Source organism: Tamandua tetradactyla, chromosome 11 (genome assembly GCF_023851605.1).
Source record: "Tamandua tetradactyla isolate mTamTet1 chromosome 11, mTamTet1.pri, whole genome shotgun sequence".
Lineage (NCBI taxonomy): Eukaryota > Metazoa > Chordata > Mammalia > Pilosa > Myrmecophagidae > Tamandua > Tamandua tetradactyla.
Window position 1 is genome coordinate 29,303,078 of NC_135337.1, and position 20,702 is coordinate 29,323,779.

Sequence of the window (20,702 nt, forward strand, 5' to 3'; positions counted from 1 at the left end):
TAGTACCAGGTAACGTGCTGACTATAAACGTTATTAAGGCCTAGAACAACTAGCCTAAGATGCCATGCTAGGCCTTTTATTGCCTATACCTCTCCCTGATTTACACTGGAATTTGCTAAAGCAGAGAGCCCTTCCATGTGGAAGGCAACCTGAGACCCTGTCTTACCAGCTACATGAAAGACAAGTCCTCCAAAAAGGCAAACGAAAGAGCACTCCAAATAGCCAGGGTTTAAAACCCAGGCTATTGGGAGTACACAGGTAGCTCAGTGGTAGAGTTCTCACTTGCCATGCTGGAGACCTGAGCTCAATTCTCAGTCCATGCACCACACTTGCCCCACCGAAGAAAAAAAAAAAAAAAAGACAACCCAGGCCAAACCCTGCCCCAATGAATCCTCCTTGGCCTAGACAAAATTTTTTAAAATGTGGATGTTTGCACACATTAAAAAATCCAAAGACATTCTATAAAATGCAAATTTCCAGTTTGAGAAAAGGCTAAGCTTGGATTCTTCTATGACTAGAGTGTCCATGTAATAGCACACTTTTGAGATTGAAGGGAGACTCTAATGATAATTACACTGAACAACATGCATTAACTGAGACTACCCAGGGCAAATTGGGATGTTTGGTCAGTAACTCTACCCATGATCTCAGTGGGCTAAAGTGAAGTAGTAGCAGATTTCTTCCGTTGGGGTCTGGCTCTCTGTTTGCCCCAACTTCTAATGTTTTGAGTTTTCAAAATCTGTTTTAACACTTCCTTATAGCACATCTAATAATTAACTCTCTATCATTTGATTTGGGCTTCTATCATCTTCTTCTTTCTCTAAGAAGGAAGGGGAGTGGGTTAGTCATGAAATCATTGTATCTACTAGGCTTCATTCAGAGGCTCTGATACAATTTCCCTTGGGAGAGCATCATCTGTGCAATGTAGTCAACATTCAGTTGTCATCCAACACTTTATTAACTAACATTTCTCTGCTTCCTTCGGACATACGTCACTGGGCTATGTCATTATGTCGTGATGGTCATCTAGAGACACTGCAAGATTCTTGAAGTGCCTTCCGAATTATAAATGGATTGGTTTGAGAGGAGCACAAAACTTTCTTAATTTTCAAGGTGTCCCCTTCTAACACATGGATTATTTTTTAAAATTTTGCTTTTAAGTCTAGCATAAAGAATCCATCAGGTATATCCCCATAGAAACAATGTTGTTGCCTCCCCACCACCCCCACAACCACATACACATACACACCCAAAATAAAAATTTCAAAACCCAGAAAATATCTGAAGTTTAATGCTGTTAAACCTATTCCTGGGTATTAATAAGTTGGAGCTCTGTATTTATATAAGAGAAAGTACCTTCTAAGTACTCCCTTTATTTTAGGAATTTTGAACCACGGGAGTGATGGGACAAGTAATCTATGAGAGAGTTCTGGGTTTAATCATGTAGTATTTGTAGGACAGGCATAATCTGTATAATATAATTCAAAGCTCTTTATTAGCTAGAATATTTGATGAATACAGAAAATGCCATTCCTTGATCAAAGTGGATTATTTGAAACTTTTAGCATGGAATAGAACTAACTATCTAGATCTGGTAGATGTAATTGACAGAGTCCTGATTGAGGAGGCAGGTGACCTTGCTTTGAGTTCAATCTCTACTGTTCACTTGTGTGACTTTAGGTAAATTTAGTTCACACTCCTCAAAATACAGTTTTCTTATATGCTGAACAGGGAAAGCAACCATTCATATTTCACAGACTTGTTTTGAAGATTAATTGAGGTAATGTATGTACTAAAGCTTGGTACACTGTGAAATGCTGCAGAACCAAGAGAATAAAAAAGAAAATTAATGTTTATTGAGCTCTTATTATGAACCAAGCACTGTGAGAGAATTGCTATTAGTAACTAGACACCAGTAGCAATTGCAGTGGCAGCAATAGAAACCTTAAAACTGCCACACTAAAAGCTCCTCTGTTGGACCAAATAAAAAGAACAGGGACTCCCTTCTACTCTAAGCAACGACTAACCAGTCTCCTCCCTCTGAAAATACACCCAGAACACAGTCTTGTAAACATCCTGCCTTCTGATTTTAATGACAATGATATTGCAGTGGATATGAAGCTGCATCCTGGCCCACACCCTAGAGTAGGAGTCTATTATTGACTCACTGTGACTTGTGAATATTAGGAAGAAAGAAATGTTCCACTACCAGAGTTGGACAATGGTAACACGCAGCCACGGTCTTAATTTTTCTATGGTGGGGGGTGGGGGGCAGCGGGGGAGGGAGTCTTAGGTCTAAATGTAACTCATGAATAGTGTTATTATTATTATTTTTTTTTGAGTCCTCGAATTTAAATGGTGTTGCCTTGTCACAAAGATCAGTGGCCTACTTTGTTCTCAAGTAATTTTCCGCAAGCTGTGATCTCTGTCTCCTTTATCTTTTTTCTCCTCCTCACAGTCCCACCCTGACCCCACTACCAAACCCACTTAGCCCCTTCAGTTTTCATAACATTTCAGACATTGATTCGTGACTACAACATTGCTATTGGCATCCACAGTTCCATTTCACTGACTTTTTGGTGTCACAAAAAGCTTGTATAAATTAAAATACCAGTTCTCTGTTAAATATCTTCAAAGGCTCCTTCTTGGATCCTTTTTGGAATCCGCTGTCCCTGACTCACCCCTATGCTTCCCTTGCTGTTTTGGAGTCTCTAACCAATTCAAAGGTCTATGTCAAGGCCTCTTGTCTCCTGTTCTATTCATTTCCTTAATTCTGGTTTCTTTGTAGGCTTGTTTTAGCTTTTAGTCACTTTTCCTGAATAGGGCTTTTTTTTGGTAAAAAACAAAACAAAAAAACCTCTTGGTTCTTATTCATTACACAAAAAGAAGAAAGAAGTCATTGAAAGTTTGCTGTCAGTTGGCTTGTCCTCATCCATTGCAAACCAAGCAGTATTGTCATAAGAGGGATCTAAAGCGTGTTACCTTGCAGCCCAAGTCTGGCTAACTCCTAAGTCAAGCAAACTTACTGTTCTGATGCCTTGTTTGACATTCTACCTATTGTCCACTCCAACTACACTAAGCTGATGGTTTCAGAGATATTACATAAGAAGTGTTTCATCAATTTTGCTGGCACGTTGGACATATGACTATATCTGTGACCTCATGTTTTAGTATCGTGTAGCTCTCAGACAAAATTTGATGACATTGATGAGCATCCTAAACTTTGTCATCAAGCATTTTAAGGTAAAGGATGTCAAACATCAGTGACAATTAATCTTCAAAGCAAAAGTATTTGTAAACAATTCTAGTACCAGTAGTGTAGCATTATTAACTCAGTACTGTTTATCCCCTCTGTGTTTTCTCTAGTTTAAGCCCTACCTTGTCAGCTATTAAGATAATTTCAGAAAAGAATCTTTAGAATCTAGGTATATAAATGGTTGGATAATAATAGTTCGTCTTATGCAATGAAACATAATACCTCTTGAATGAATTTAAAAGAGACTTTACTGAAACAGGTTGGTAAAACTAAATATTTTTCAACTTTTACAAGCAGTTAGTTCCCAATCCTCTGACAAGCATGCCACAGGCAGCTACCCCTCTGTAGTCAGAAAGATAAGCACTCATTAAAGTCACTAGTGGTACATTGTTTCTCAGAGGTTTCAGCAATATTTGTTCAGTGAGTAGATAAAGAAAGAGATTAGTAATGTTTCCACTGGGCTCTACTTCCTAAAGCCAGCCAGCCAGCCTTCCACTTAGGAAAAAGGCAGTAATATGCAAATGTGCTCCAGAATGAATGTCTTAGGAATACTTTCTACTTCAAGAGCAAACCAAGCTCTTCATTGGGTTCCATGCTAACCCATCCATTTTTTAAGGCCATTCTTCTTTTGTAACAACAATTCAGACCACCAAAATAATAGGAGTCAATTCTGAAGACCAAATTTCAGATTTAAACATATTAGCATATCTTAAATATTTATTCCATAAACCAAGAATGATTTAAGTAGGTCTACTCTACGAATTGCATACACTCACAGAGATTTTTAAATCTTAATGTAGAAAGAGTCCTGGCTCAAGTCCAGTCTAGTTAGGCCAGGGACTGTGTGATCTCTAGAAAGTTGGGCTGGACTTTTAAAATAAAAGAAAATGAGATAGATGAATTCTAACATCCCTTCTGACTGAAAAATTATTAAATCTCATGGGGAAAAAAAGGTCTCATCTTACCATTTCATTGGGTTATTGTGAGGATCAAATAACATTCCAAAACCTAACGTCATCCACAGAACAGAACACATATGTTTACAGCTACAGGTGTAGCCGTATTTGCTTTCTTATCTTGTCGGCATTTGGAATAGATGAAAGCAAATAGCAGAAAATATTTACCTCTTCACTTTAAAGAAGGAAGGAAGTAATTTAAGCTTCTGTAATTATTTATGGTTCTTTCAGATAAAGATTTGGTGAAGCACTTAGACTTGGCATGAATTATAGCACATTAGTTACAAGCGGCTAATGTGAAATCTTGGTCAAACAAAAGGATATGGTTCTCTTATCTAATTAAAACTTTCAAATGTTAACAAACAAATCTTTTCAAAAGGTAAATGGTAAATACAGTGTTTGGGTATATGTACTATTATTTTCTTTAACAAAAGAATTATTGATTACTTCTAATTACTTTTCCAATGATTGGGTAAAAGTAGTAAACAAAACAGGCAGAGCCCATTCCATCATGGTGCTTACATTCTAGTGGGGGGGGGGGAATAGAAACTATACAAATAAACAAATAACTCTATACCATATCAGTAAAGGGATAAGTACTATGGAAAAAAATTAAAGCCAGGAAGGAAGATGGAAGCATCAAAGAGGGGGAGTGATCAGGGGTGGTCAGGGGGTGCCTCAATGGTACGGACCATTTGAGGAGAGACAGAAGGAAGCAAGGGAGCAGGTCCTGTAGATAAATGGGAGGAGCCCTTTACAGGCAGAGGAAGCTGCATGGGCAAAGGTCCTGAGGCAAGAGAGTTTATGGGGTATCTGGAGAACAGCAAGAAGGCGAGAGTGGCACCAGTAGAATAAAGGGGGTGATCCCGTCCCCTCACCCCACTACATTTTTCTGAGAAAAGAATGATCAAACATCTTAATTTTAACGCCAATTTTCATAAGGTCCAGCAGAAAGCTGTTTATTAAGCTTCTTTAATTCTGTACCTCAGTTTTTTCATGTGTAAAATGGAGACAATAGTCCCTCCCAGGGTTGTTGTGAAGACTAAATGACTTGCTAAATATAAAGAATTGTTGAAACAGTGTCTAACACAGAGTAAACCATGAAGGTTAGTTATTATTATGATCAACATCATCATTATCATTTCTTTATTCATATCAGTATCAATAATTTCATTTCTTAACGTGAATAGTATTTTTTTACACACACCACTAAAAAAGAGTTTCCGTATACATGTTGTGAAGGCATTAAGTAGGTTCGTGGTATGTGGTGGCTCAAGCATAGAGGTTTATGTTGTCAAATGTTTTACAGAAAGGTTAAAATATCAAAATTGTGGAATTTGAAATGTGATAACTTAGTCTAGATATAAAACTCAAATGATATACCCATACACTCCTTTATGACTTTTCCACTTCAGTTTTTCTTTTTTTTTTTTTTTTCAGACAGTCTTGCTCAGTTTCCTCTCCTCACGACAACCCAGAATTCTTGGATGTTGACAATGTCTTTCACATTCATTTCCAGCATGTGGTCTGAATTGATTCCTTGTTTCTCAATTACAACCATCGTGGAATCAAGATTAATAACCTGCTTGGTGAGTTTTGTGCACCTCGGAATCTGCAGCCTTTTATTCACTGTGGCCCACCAGGCTCCCCAGTGTTCTTTCTGAATGCTCCAGCCATAGGCCAAGGACAGCAGCAGTGACAGGGTGTGAGCCTGCCTTTCGGCCACCCGTGCCGGCTTCCGTCATGGCTTCCCCTCCCCCAGGCTGAAAGTGGATTTAAAGTTTGCTAACATATCCCCAGAACAATGCCTGACACAGTGGAGGTATTCAATAAATGTTTATGGAATGAATTAAAATAGGATAAGCCTAGGTGGACCACGTTGCCTGCCATTGAAGAGCGGCTAAGAGGAGAAAGTACCTGTCTACTGTGCACTCCTGTGGGCTGAACTTCCACCCCACTGCTAGAGGAAGCTATACCTTCATTTTCAGCCCCTTTACATCATGGCACATGACAGCTGGGACAGATTTTGCTCTAATCGGGTAGTTTTGAAGCCACTGCACTTAGTTCCAATAGTTAAGACCAAGCTGAGCAAAACTTAAGCTTTAAAAAAAAGCACCCTGGAAGGATTTTTATTCCTGGACCCACTGGTCATTCCTTCAACATTCCTCGAGAAAATACTTCGTAAGGACCCATCTGTACTAGATAATGCAGAATTTTGCAAACTAATTAGTTTGAAATAAAATAAACACTACCCAATAAACATGGCATGAGAACCACCAGTGCCACAAGGATAATATCCCATGTACCATATAATATCACATGGGATTATTGATTTTCAGTGCAGAGAACAGAGGCTTCAGAGCAGAGGTGATATTCTCCATCATGGAAGGAATGACGAACATTTCATCAGGCATATTGGTTATGTGCTATTAATATATACTATAATTACAAAATAGCAATGCAATACTATCTGCCATATGTTTCATTATTATTCCAACAACCAGCTATGTCTCCGAGTTTTTATCTGTTTTTCTGCGATTCCTCTTCATTTCCCCACCACAGTGTTCATGAGCCACTTTTACTGGTAAAAAACTAAACAAAGATAAAAATAGAAAGAAGACAAAATAATAAAAATAAGTTGGCTTATACTGATGGTTGAGGGATGTACTAGAACACTGTTACAGGATTTGGTGGTGGTGTTGCCCATTCTTCCTTTGCTTCTTTGCCAAACACATTAGCCACCTTCCCAGACAGTAGATTTTTTATTTCCATTCTTTCTCAGCTAATTATTTATTTTATTGTGAAAATGAACTATCATCTTTCTCTAAGAATGTTTTCAAATATTACTTTTTTTCCCCCTACAAATGAAGAGCAGTGGAGAATATGGCAGATATTTATTTTGAAAAAGATTTAAGGGGAGGATAAGATTGAGAAACTTTTCAAAATAGTCTGACCCATTTATCCCAATACTTATGGAGTGCCTGCTGTGTATCAGCATAGACTACGGGAAAGCTATTCTTGGTAGATCTGTTATGTACAGCTAATATGTATTCTAACTATTCTAAAGTGAAGCTGTGTTTCTTTTCGTATATGATGTATTACTGATCCAACATCCAGATAAGTGTTTTAATTTTTTCCCCTTCACTGTGTGATGAAGCCACATAACTCCAGGAGCACTTAATGGTAAGAAGCAAGCAGCGTGAATGGAAGGTTAGGGGGACATGCGTTCGAGCACTTAGTGAGCAGCTCCTGTGTGCCAGATACTGTCCATGATAGTTGATGTTTGAGTATTTCAGTTTTCTGAAAATGACGGTCCGAGACAAAACAAGCGAGAGCAGTTTTAAAGCTACACACAAAATGTATTTTTGTGTCGACAGGGAGAAAGGGAGAAGGGAAGAAGGCTTATAAGGCAAGTTGAAAACCAGATTCCTGGCTGGAAGGAATTCCTACTAGAGGAATGTTCACTTAAACAGGGTTGAGGACCTGATCCCTGCTGGAGGGTGCAAAAGGTGACTTGTTACTAAGGTTCGCTCCACCTGCCCTGCTGCAGGCCGCACAGGCGGCTAACATCTTGGATGTTGGGGGGCAATGTGCAGGATGGGGCACAGCTGACAGCCAGCGCAGCGCCGGGCTAACTAGAGCTGGAGAGCGGGCAGCCACCGCCTCCTGTGGGTGCTCCGAGCCCCGCCTCCCCGGAAGCGCGAGCCAATGGACTGGACCGTAGGGGGCGGGGCTCGAGTGGGCGGGGGGCGGAGCGAGGCCTGGGGGGCGGGGCGGGCTGCAGTTGGCGCGGTCATGGCGGTTGCTGCTGCGACGTCGGCTGCGGCTTGGCGGGTTGTCCCTGGGTCTTCGGGGATGGGGTCGGCGAGCTTTAGCCTTCAGAGGCGACGACGACCGTAAGCGTTCGGCGGGCAGTGGCGCCCGGGACACGGATGGAGCGCCGCGGTGAGTGTGGACCTGAGGCTGCGGCTCGAGCAGGGGTCGCCTTCGGCGGCGGCTGGCGAGTTGCGGTCCAGGGTCGGGGCGCCCCCCGCGGTGGCCCGGAGCCTACAAGCTGTGCTGGGGCTGGAGCCGGATGGCCGGGGCCAGGCACTGAGAAAATTCTGGTCTTTGGGCGGGGTCCGACCCCAGGTGAGGGGTGAGCGCGGAGAGGCTGGAGCGGAGGAGCGGGCGTGTGCGTATGCCGCCGACACACGGGACACACGGGACACCGGGTGCACGGCCAGAGTCGGGGCGACGCCACCCCGGCGGCGAAGAGGCTGCCGGGTCAGACTTTCCTTCTTTGCCAGGTCCTCCCAGGGCGTCCCGCAGCCGCTCTGCCTTTTTTGGCCTCCCGACGCCCCCGCCCCCATCTGGCATTCAAGGGCTCCTTTACAACCTCTTTCCCCCTTTCTCTCCCAGTGCTCCCCTCTCTTACACCCCATCCCGATCTCTCTCCTCTTCTTGCTGTCCCTTCTCCAGCCCCATCCACCTCTTTCCAGCTGTGACCCTAAGGCGAATTGTGTGCCTTGAAAAATAGGAACTGACAGGCGAGGCACTGCAGCTACTGCAAGAAGACATGCCCCTCTAAGTTTGTTTTCCTCGATGTCCCAGGACCCTATTAACAAAACCCTATGTTCGCAGCGAAGGCCTTGCTTTAGGCAGAACAAAGTAGCTAAGGACTCTGCCTTTTGTCTTTGAGCCCTTAAGTCCAGAGTCTATCTAGCTTTAGAGACCAAGAGCAGGATTCCTTTACCACCCCTTCCATACTGGGTTTCTTGAATCCTTGACATCCTCTGTCTTCTAAAGGTAGATCTTCGAGGTTTAGGGAATGTTTTTGAAAGTTCCAAGACTCCAGAATAGCCAAGGAGCCTTCTATTCCACATTTACCTTTTCCTTTCCTTCCCTCTTCTTCTTTGGGAATTAGCTTCTAGCTTCACCTCCTTATTAGCTCTTTTTTTTTTTTTCTTTTGTGTGTGTGGGAGGGAAGGTAGTTCCTTCTGTAAGAAAATTAACTCAAAATTAGATATGAAAGTGAATGTTTAGAATGAGCAAATAAATTACAAGAAATTATGGGAGTCTTAGACTTTTTAAGTTCCTTTGTTTTGAAATTTCCTTAGGCAGTTTGCCAGAAATGCATTCTTAGAAATGCATCCTGAATGTAGAAACTGTGCAAGTGACGAATCCTGAAGTTTAAACTTCTTTAACTGTATCAGATATTTGGTTTCAGGGTGCTAAGAAAGTTTGGTTCTGGTCTCTTGGTTCTGAGAGAGTTTGAGTGAATTTGAAGAAAGTAATATAGATCCAGGTAGTCACCAAATTGACACTGTCCAACTAATCTATGGTATTTGGTCATTCCTGTCTCCCCTCACCTCCCTAGAAGAGAAGATCCAACTTAATTGTCAGCACCTTCACTTCGCCATCTGATGCAAAAGGTCACCACCTCACGCAGAAGTCTGCTGTAAAACTCTTGACCTAGGAATGCGGGCTTCCGCAGCCACTGCTGTTGGTGCCAGGGGTTAGTGCCACTGAAAAGCTCATGCGGGGAAGGCACCCTGGAAGGGTTTTCATTCCTGTGCCCAGTGGTGGTTCATTCAGTATTTGTTCAGAAAAGTTAGTGTGATCCCACTGTTTGCTAGAAAAGTTTCTGTAAAACCTTTCAGTTCACTGGGATAGACAATATCTAATAAATGGGGCCCAAGGGATAGTAATAACATGAGCTCTCCAGAAGTATATTGGCTATCTTATGGGAAAGTAGAGGCATGATATTTTTTCACTGGAGAGGGCAGGAAGGCTTTCTTGGAGAAAGTGTTGTGTGTGTGCTTGAAGGAAAGAGAGTGACTTTAATAATCAGAAAACTTGGGCCCTCTGGGCAGAATTACTGGTTATGTCTAATACATACCAGTATGTTACTGCTCCAGCTTCAGTGTTTTTGTTTTGAAGCTTTGAAGGCTGTTTTTGTTGTAAATGGTCCATTTCATCTCCTGTGTGATGATCCTAGATATGATGAGGATTTTTTTGAGGAGAGTTTACACTTTCTTCTTTGACTTTATTATTACCCTGATAAACGAGCCACTTGTTTCAGAGAGCAGGCATTTGATGATACTGCCTCCCTAGATAAGAATTTTTTTTCCTTTAAAAAATGTTCCAGTATATGTCTTTGAAAAAGTTTTCAGATACTGTAATCCCCCTTTGTAAGGAAGGGAATGGAAAAGGTGAGAGATATTTAATGTATTTTGAAAAGTATTAGGGAAAGAGGTTGAGTTGAATTAGAGACTCTTCAAACATAAACTTCTATAATTTTACTTATAATTTACTTATTTAATAATCATTGAGCACCAGAATGATGTCAGATTTGTGCATAATGTGCTGCATTTGTGTGTAGCCAGTTGGCTTTCAAATGATTCTGTTTTTTGAAAATGGTATTTAGAGGAATATAAGATTTGATTAACACTGAAACACGTATGACATGTATGCTATGCTAGGAAGAAATGGGGAGTAAAGGGTGGGGAAAATGATAAGTCTGATGGGGAGAATCTTGAGATCAACTATAGTAAATTGGAGGGGGGTATGTTCTTTAAACAAACAGCTTTTTATTTTGGAAAATTTCAAAATCTGTAAAAGTAGACAGGGTAGTATAAAGAACCCCCATTTACCCAATCTCAGTTTCAAAAATTATCAACTCATGACCAATCTTGTCTTTTCTATACCCCCACTCATTTTGTTGTCCATGTTATATTTAATCAAATCCTGGGTATTATATAACTTCCTTCACAAATGTTTCAGGGTGTATTTCCAAAAAGATAAGATTACTTTTTTAAATATGATGCTATTACCATTATCAAATATCCAGTCAGTGTTCAATCACATTTATTTATTGGTCATACTGTTTTGTTTTGTTTTACAGTTCGTTTGAATCAGGATCCAGATAAGGGCCACACAATGAAATTGATATGATAAACACATACCCACGTAGTTTATGGAGATATAATTCAAATATAATAAAATGCATTGCTTTCAAGCATGTGATTTGAATGAGTTTTCAGAAACATTTATACCCGTGTAATCACCACCACAATCAAGATATAAAACCGTTCCATCACTCCAAAAAGTGACCTCATGCTCATTTGCAATCCTTCTCTCAGTTCCCCAACACACACACACACACACAAACACACACTACCACCAACATCACTACCACCCTTTTCCTAAGCAATAGCTGACATGCCTTTTGTCACTAAAGATTGGATTCATCTTTTCTAGAATTTCATGTAAATAGGATTGCATAGTATGTTTTCTTTGTTCGTTTAGCGTAATTCATTTAGCTTAATTCATTTAGCATAATGCTTTTGGGATTCATTCATGATTTTGCTATGTCATGGAGACTTGTTAAGCAGTGTTCCATTCTACCACTATTTGTTTACCCATTTATCTATTGGACATTTGAGTTGCTTCTTGTTTTGGGCCATCATGAAAAAGTTCTGTGAATATATGTGTACAAGTTTTTAGGTGAACATGTGTTTTCATTTCTTTGGGGTACATAAAACAGAATTGCGGGGTTGTATTTGCTGTAAATGTATGTTTGTGTAAGAAACTGCCAGGATATTTTCCAAATATTTTCTGGACCTTGTGTAGCAGCAGTATATGAGAATTACAGTTGCTGTATTTCCTCAGCAATTTAGTATTTCTGAAAAGCTAAATTTTAAAATTCTAGTGGGTATTTAGTAGTATCGCATTGTAGTTTAAATTTGCATTTCCCTGATCTTAATGGTGTTGAGCACTCTTTCATGTGCTTATTGCCTGGTTGTGTATGTTCTTTTTTTTTTTTTTTTTTTTATTAATTAAAAAAATTAACTAACACAACAATAGAAATCAATCCATTCTACATATGCAATCAGTAATTCTTAATATCATCACATAGGTGTATGATCATCATTTCTCAGTACATATGCATCGATTTAGAGAAAGAAATAGCACTACAACAGAAAAAGAAATAAAGTGATAACACAGAGAGAAAACACAAATAAAAATAAAAAGTACAAAAATATATAAGAGAAAAAAAACAAACAAAAAAAAACTATAGATCAGATGCAGCTTCGTTCAGCTGTGTATGTTCTTTTGTCAAGTGTCTGTTCATATCTTTTACTCATTATTTAATTGAGTTGATTGTTTTCTTATTATTGAGTTGTAAGAATTCTTGATATAATTTGGGTACAAGTCCTTTGTCAGATATTTTCTCCTAATTTATGGCTTGCATTTCATTTTTTTTTTTTTTTTTTTAAGAAAGAAAGACAGAGAAGGAAGGAAGGATGGAAGAAAGGGAAACATCTTTAAACATTTTCGTTTTTTTTTTTTTTATTATATTTTGTTTGTTTGTTTGTTTTTTACATGGGCTGGGGCCGGGAATCGAACCGGGGTCCTCCGGCATGGCAGGCAAGCACTCCTGCCCGCTGAGCCACCGCGGCCCGCCCGCATTTCATTTTTTAAGTGTCTTTCAAAGAGCAGGAGTTTGAAATTTTGCTGAAGTCCAATTTACCAGATTTTTTTTTATGGTTCCTGCTTTTTTGTGTCCTGAGAAATTGTTCTCTCGATTTTCTTTTAGAAAATATGCTTTTTTAGAACAAAGATCCTGAAAATTTTTCTTAAAGGAGCAGGTAGTAAGTATTTAGTTAGCAGACCATACCATCTCAACTACTTTAACTCTACTGTTATAGCTCAAAAGCAGCTGTAGACAGTGCCTAAATGATCGGTCATGGCTGTGTTCCAAAAACAAACAAACAAACAAAAAAACAACTCTATTTACCCAAACAGGCAGCTGACTTGTCTTATTCTTGAATCTAAAACATTGATAATTTTAGTTTGTATGTTTAGGTCTGTGATACAAGTTGAGTTAATCTGGAGTTACGCTGTGAACTAAAAAAGCAAGGTTAATTTTTTTCCCACATGGATATCAAGTTCTTTCAGCACCATTTATTGAAAAGACGACCTTTTCCTCCACTGAATTATTCTGGCACTTATGTTGAAAGTCAGTTAACCTTATATATTCAGAACCTATTTCTGAACTCCATTCTATTCTGTTGATCTGTATATATCTCTTTATACCAATATCATACTGTCTTGACTATTTTAGCCTTATAGTTAGCCTTGAAGTCAGGCAGTTTAAGTCTTCTATTTGATTCTTTACATAATAGTTTTGTCTATTCTAGACCTTCTACAATTTCATATTACATTTTAGACTCAGTCTGTGAGCTTCTACAAAAAAACCTGTGAGAATTTTGGGGGAGATTGCCTGAAGCTGTAGTTCAGTTTGGAAAAAATTGATGTCTTAGCATTGAGTCTTCCAGTCCATGAACATGGTATGCCTGTCCGGTTATACAGTTCTTTAATTTCTTGCAGTAGTGTTCTTTAGTTTTCAGTTTATGATTTTACACACATTTTGTTAAATTTATCCCTAAGAATTTCTCATTTTTTGATGCTAATATAAATGGTATTGATTTTTTTTTTTTTTTTTTTTTTAAAGGAAAGACAGAGAGAAGGAAGGAAGGATAGAAGGAAGGAAGAGAGGAAGAAAGGGAAACATCTTTTAAACATTTTCTTGTTTTATTGTATTTTGTTTCTCCGTTTTTCGTTACATGGGCTGGGGCCGGGAATCGAACCGAGGTCCTCCGGCATAGCAGGCAAGCACTTTGCCCGCTGAGCCACCGCGGCCCGCCCTGATTTTTTAAATGTCATTTTCCTATTGTTGACTGCTAGCATGTAGAAGTAAAATTGAATATAGTGTATTGATCTTGTGTTATGTGACCTTCCTGTATTCATTTACTAATTTTGGTAACTTATTTATAGGTTTCTTAAGATTTTTCTAGGTATGCATATGTGTTGTCCCTAATAAAGTTTTACTTCTGTTTTTTACAATCTGGATGTCTTTTATTTTTTTGTTTTATCTTCTTACACCAGCTAAGACCTCCAATAATGCTGTTAAGTAGAAATGGTGATATTGGGCGTTCTTGCCTCTTCCTGATCTTAAGGGAAAAAAAAACATTGTCTTTCAACATTAACTGTGATGTTCACAGTAGATTTTTTTATAGATGTCTTTTATCAGATTGAATTCAATCTAGATAAATGTTTCTAGATTGTTTCTAGATTGCTAACTGTTTTAATCTGAATGGACATGGAATTTTGTCAGAGGCTGTTTCTGTGTCTATTGAGATCACATTTCTCCACTGAATGTTAACTTATATTGTTGGAACAAATCCCACTTGGTCATGATGTACTATCCTTATATATTGTTGGATTTTAATTCTAATACTTAATTCTTAAGAAATTTGTTCTGTAGTTTTCTTGTAATGTCTTTGTCTGATTTTGATATTAGGATCATTCTAGCTTCATAAAATTGAGTTGGGAAGTGTTCCTGCCTCCTGTGTTTTCGGAGACTTTTTCTAGGAATGGTATTATTTTATCTGGTTTGATAGATTTTACCAGAGGAGCTATGTATTTAGATTTGCTCTTTGTTTTCTAGCTTCTTAGAATGGAAGATTAAATGATCGATTTTAATGGACCCTTCTCTTTTTTAATAAAGTATCCAAAGCTGTATATTTCTCTATAAGCATGGCTTTAAGTTTGTAACCCACACACTTTGATATGTTCTGTTTTCATTTTCATTCAGTTCAAAATATTTTCAAATGTCCTTTTTGGTTTCACTTAACACATGGGTTATTTAAAAGTATGTTTTATAATTTCCATATATTGGGAATTTCCAGATATCTTTCTGTTACTGATTTCTAATTTAATTTTGTTTTGGTCAGAGAGCATACTCTGTATAATTTTACTCCTCTTAGATTTATTGGAACATGTTTTATGGTTCCACAAATAGTCTTAGTGACTGTTCTGTGTGCATTTCAAAAGAATGTGTATCCTGCTGTTGTTGGGTGGAGCTCTCTGTGTCAGTCAGGTCAAGTTGGTTGAGAGTGTTGTTCAGTGTGTCCTTACTGATTTTCTCTGTCCTTACTGATTACCTGTCATTCGTCCTGTCAATTAGTGAGAGAAAATTGTTGAAATCTCAACTATCATTGGGGATTTGTCTGTTTTTCCTTTCAGTTTGTATATATATAAAAATATATATTTTTAACGTGGGTAGGCACTGGGAACCAAACCTGAGTCTCCGGCATGGCAGGCGAGAACTCTGCCTGCTGAACCACCGTGCCCTGCTTCAGATATTTTTAAGCTGTATTTTTAGGTGCATGTACTTTTAGGGTTGTTGTATCTTTTTGATTAATTAACGCAGTTGCCATTATAAAATACTCTCTTTCCTTGGTAAAAAATTCCTTGTCTGATTTCATGGAGCCACTTCAGCTTTCTTATGATTAGTATTTGCATGGTGTACCTTTTTCTCTCCTTTTGCTTATGTCTTCTGTGTCTATCTGTGTCTTTATGTTTCAAGTTTGTTTATTATAGGCAGCATATATTTGGTTCTCACTTTTTTTTATGCAGTCTTACAATGTCTGTCTTTTCATTGGGGTGCTTAGAGTATTTGTATTAAATGTAATTATTGATATGATGTTAACGAACAATTTTTTAATTTTTTTTTTGTTTGTTTTGTTTGTCGCATCTGTTAATTGTCTTTTTTTCTTTTTGCCTTGCCTTCTTTGCAATTAATTGTTTGAAATTTCATTTATGTCCACTATTGGTTTGTTAACTATAATTCTGAAGATTTTAATATGCATCTGTAATTCATCATGGTCAACTTTCAAATAATATTATGGTGTGTCACAAATAATATAAGAACCTTACTGTTCTTCTTCCATCACTTTGTGTTATTGTCATACATTTTACGTTTATATATCTTATAAATGACACAATATATTGTTACTTTTGCTTTTTAAACATTATTTTTGTTTTAAAGAAATTTCTAAATTGAGACTTAAAGCTTCATCGGGGCAAACGTTTCTTTAGAGCTAGTTTAGATATACTAATAAGGCAAAGCCTTTCTGGGACCTCTTTTTGGGTGTTCAGGAGGTTTTTCCTCTTTGGCTGGTGGGAACTCATGGGTTTCACAGCCCTCTGGGAATTTTGGAAATTGTCAGCTGTGGCTCCGTGAAAGCTCTTTGCCCATACTTGTGATGTTTCACCCTATATTTGTGCAGCTTAGTATTCCACAACAGAAATAAGGAATTGCCTATGCAAATTTCTTGAGATCTTCTCTTCCTTCTTCTCTTGTTTTATGTTCCACAAATTCCAGCTGTCCTCCTCTCCCTCATCCGTGATGCCTGTCTTCTAAACCTGGCTAGAGTTAATGCTCTGGACAGCTTCCCCCTTCCTGTACCAAAGTCCAGAAAGTGCCTCTAGGCAGAAAATTAGGGCAGTGGTAGAGCTCAGCTTTATTTGTTTGTTATCCCATCTAGCAGGAATGACAGTCTAATGCTGTCTGTAGTCTAATGTTTGAAAACATTTTGTACATTTTGCTCAGTTTTATAGTGTTTACAGTAGAAGAGCAGTCCAATACCATTTGTTCTTGCACTTGGTATTTGTTTTGAGGATTTCTTATCTAGAAATTTTTGACCTTTATTCTTGAAATTTTGTTGTTTGTTGTATAAAATATCCCACAGTCTAGTTTTAGCTAGATCATTTAACATTCCTCTGACCTCTATATTGTTTACAAAGTGGTAATTGCATCCGGGACAGGATTTTTTCGACCTTGGCATTATTGGCCATTTTTGGCCTCATAGTTCTTCACTGGTGTGGGGGGACGGGGTGGGCTCTCCTGTGCGTATCTGGTATTAACCAGCATCCCTGGTGTCTACTCCACTAGATGTCAGTAGAAGCCCCTCCATGGTTGCAATGAAAAATGTCTCCAGACATTGTCAAATGCCCTTGAAAGGGCAAAATCACCTTGGTGAAGAACCCTGATCTATAGGCATGATCAACTTTAGTTTTCATTTTTTTTTTTGACAAGACAGCTTCATAAGTGGTGGCGTGTTCTTCAGTTTCAAGCAAATAGCATTTAGTTGTCTTTTTTGTGATGTTACCAGCCACTGATGCTCAGTGACTAGATTCATCATTTCCATTAGAGGTTGCAAAGTAGTGATTTTCTCATTCCATTATGCTTTCTTCATTTACACACTGCAGTTCTTCTGTAGAGAGGAACTGCCTGAGAGGCGAACTCCAAGAGGCCTCTATTGCCTGCCTGCTGTTTGATGGTGCAAATACACTGTGATTTTGAAGGGCTTGTTGTGTTATGTATAAGTTTCATGCAAGAAATCTTACAGCAGAACAGAAGAGGAGTTTTTGTTCCCATATTTACTTCCTTAATTCCTCCATGGTGGAAGTGTCCTCACCTTCTCACAGGCTTGACCTTCTGGAACAAACAAAAACTGATGTCCACTTCCTTTACTTTGGGTCAATATGTAGGTTTTTCTTCTTTCTGACTCCTTCTGGGTCAAAGCCTCCTCCTCAGGTTAGGAACTGCTTTAGCAACCTTGAATGATAGTGTTTGGGCTTTGGGCCTCCCCTTTCTGTTTCCATTTTTTTCTTCTTCCTATTTGTGTATTTTTTTTATATCTCAGAGGATGGTTTGAGAGTGGAGTTGAAGAATATGGGGTAGGCATGGTTGGCAGATATTTCACTCTCTCCAAGAGGCCTGAAATACAACTGTGGCTGAGTGTAAGAGCCCCGTCCGCTCTGCTCTCCCATGGGGTTGTGCTCCCCCTTGGAGATCCACTTGCACCCTCTGCACCTCCTCCCACCCCCCACCTTGGGGGACTGGGCAGCTGGGACAGCTTTGACTCTATTTATGTGGTTTCTGCAGCCACAGCTTTGCATCCTAGGGGTTAGTGCTAAGTGAGCAAGGAAAATTAATGTACCCTGGAAGTATTTTCAGTCCTGTGCTACTTGTCAATCCTCGCTGCAGTTTTTTAAAAAACTTTTTGTATTGCATAATATAACATATTCAAAGCAAAAATAGAAAAAAGGAATAGTTTTCAAAGCAGTCTTCAACAAGTAGTTACAGGACAGATCCCAGAGTTTGTCATGGGCTACCGTATGATCCTCTCAGATTTTTCCTTCTACCTGCACCAGAATATAGGAGGCTAGAAAGAATAAATATGTTTTTATCGTCACAACTGACTTTTTTTTCCTTTTTTTGTGAAAAATAACATATATACAAAAAAGCAATAAATTTTAAAGCACAGCACCACAATTAGTTGTGGAACAGATTTCAGAGTTTGGCATGGGTTACAATTCCACAATTTTAGGTTTTTAACTGCTCTAGATGCTCTAAGATACTGGAGACTAAAAGATATATCAGTTTAATGATTCAGCAGTCATATTCATCTCTGTACAACACCATCATCACCTTTTATCTTTTTGTCCCTCTCTTTAGAGGTATTTGGGCTATGACCATTCTAACTTTTTCATGTTGGAAGGGTCTGTCAGTAATATGGGGTAGGGAGATCCAGCGATCTGATGTTCTGGAGAGGCTGGGCCCTCTGGGTTTCAGGACTCATTTGTCCCAGGGACCCATCTGGAGGTTGTAGGTTTCTAGAAGGTTACTCTAGTGTATGGAACCTTTGTAGAATCTTATATATTGCCCTGGTGTTCTTTAGGATTGTCAGGAATGGTTTTGGTTGGGGTTTGGCAGGTTATGAAAGGTAGCAATATCTAACTGAAACTTACATAAGACCAACCTCCAGAGTAGCCTCTCGCCTCAATTTGAACTCTCTGCCACTGATACTTTATTAGTTACATTTCTTTTTCCCCTTTTGGTCAGAATGGAATTGTTGATCCCACGGTACCAGGACTGGACTCATCCCTGGGGATCTTCTCCCACACTGCCAGGGGAACTTTCACCCCTGGTTATCATGTCCCACATAGAGGGAAGGGGAATGCTTTCACTTGCAGAGTTGGCCTTAGAGAGAGTGAGGCCACATCTGAGCAACAAAAGAGGTCCTCCAGAAGTAACTCTTAGGCATACCTATAGTATGTGAAGCTTATGTAGGTAGCTTCTCTGCTACCTACATAAGCTTCACAAAAGCAAGCCTCAAGACCAAGAGCTTGACCTATTTATTTGGGTGTTCCTAAAGTTTGACACAGTATCAGAGGATTCTCTGATGGTAAAGTTTAATAGTTCCATATTTTTACTCCCATCCTTCACGGGACTTTGCCAATACTTTTTGGTCATTTGCTTAATGTATTCTAGGATGTTTCCATGCACTACATTAAGCTATACAGGATTAAAGGTACTGTTTCTTATTCTGGGCTCATGTTTTGGTTGTTCAAAAGAGCTATATAGATAGGCTGAGTTAGATTATGTGCTACAGAAAATTTAGGTCCCAGACAAAATTAACCTTTTTTCCTTTGGCCTCAAATAGTATGTGTGGTTCTAAAATAAAGACAATGTGTTCATTACCTCTATGTTCTGAATTACTTTAACCCTGACCTGATTACCTTCGTTCTTATCTCTAAATACAAGATTATATATATGTATAAAACAGCCTCTCAAAATCCAGAAATAATAGTTACCACTCGGAATAAATGTGTCCGCTATAAGAGCTTACAATCAAGGCCCCTGTTTTCTTATAAGGATTTTCTAAATGAAACCATACAATAATTGTTCTTTAATTTCTGGCTTATTTTGGTTGGTTTATTCACATCATTGCATACCTCACAACTTCATTCTTTTGGAAGCGGCACAATATTCATTGATCATATGTATGACCATCATTCGCCAATCTATTTCTCCATCAGTACATGCTTCAACCACCTGCATTCATTAGGCATCATATATAATGCCTTAAGTCCACAGTCCATCAACACTCTCAATTTTAGATAATTTCATTGTTCCCAAGAGAAAGATAACCAATAAACACACCCTCACCAAAAAGGAAATCTAAACCTCCTCTTGACTCTTGTCCCTCCCCCATTCTTTACCTCTACTGTTGCTGTGATAATGCTGATGTTTTCCTGGTAAACATAGCCCATAGCATGCAATAGCAGTTTTCCCCCATATCCTGGATTTAAACACTCTTTGTACACGAATCATACCTTTGAAATAGTTCTTACAAGAACTAATTTATATTTCCGGTGTTAATCAGTGGGACACTTAGGTCTATTTAACCCTTTCAATCTTGTTTACCTTTAATATGATAGTATTACTTATAGACCTACTAGAGACTTGCTTCTATTCTATTACCTTACATTTGAGGGGTTCAACCTTATTAGCTAACTGTTCACCCATCTCTAGCTTCTATGTATCTCTAAGTCCCCTATATTCTGTATTATAAGCCTCCAATTTTTACCTTTACCGTCATCATAAAAGTGGAGTTATACAGTATCTGTCCTTTTGCACCTGGCTTATTTCACTAAGCATTATGTCCTCAAGGCTCATCTGTCTTATAACATGCTTCAGGTTATCTTTTATCTTACTGTTGCATAATATTCCATCATATGTATATACCACATTTTATTAATCTACTTGTCTGTTGATGGGCATTTGGTTTGTTTCCATCTTTTGATGGTTG

At 38.7% G+C, this 20,702-nt stretch overlaps 1 protein-coding gene across 2 annotated transcripts in view; it reads left to right on the forward strand.

The window, feature by feature from the left end:
* The first annotated feature begins 7,985 nt into the window (after window positions 1-7,985).
* ARHGAP29 (Rho GTPase activating protein 29) overlaps window positions 7,986-20,702 on the forward strand; it is a 93,280-nt gene continuing 80,563 nt past the window's right edge. For both annotated transcript variants that reach the window (XM_077120208.1, XM_077120205.1), the window contains exon 1: window positions 7,986-8,157. The gene's annotated coding sequence lies outside the window, so the exon portion shown is untranslated. The remainder of the gene's footprint in view (window positions 8,158-20,702) is intronic.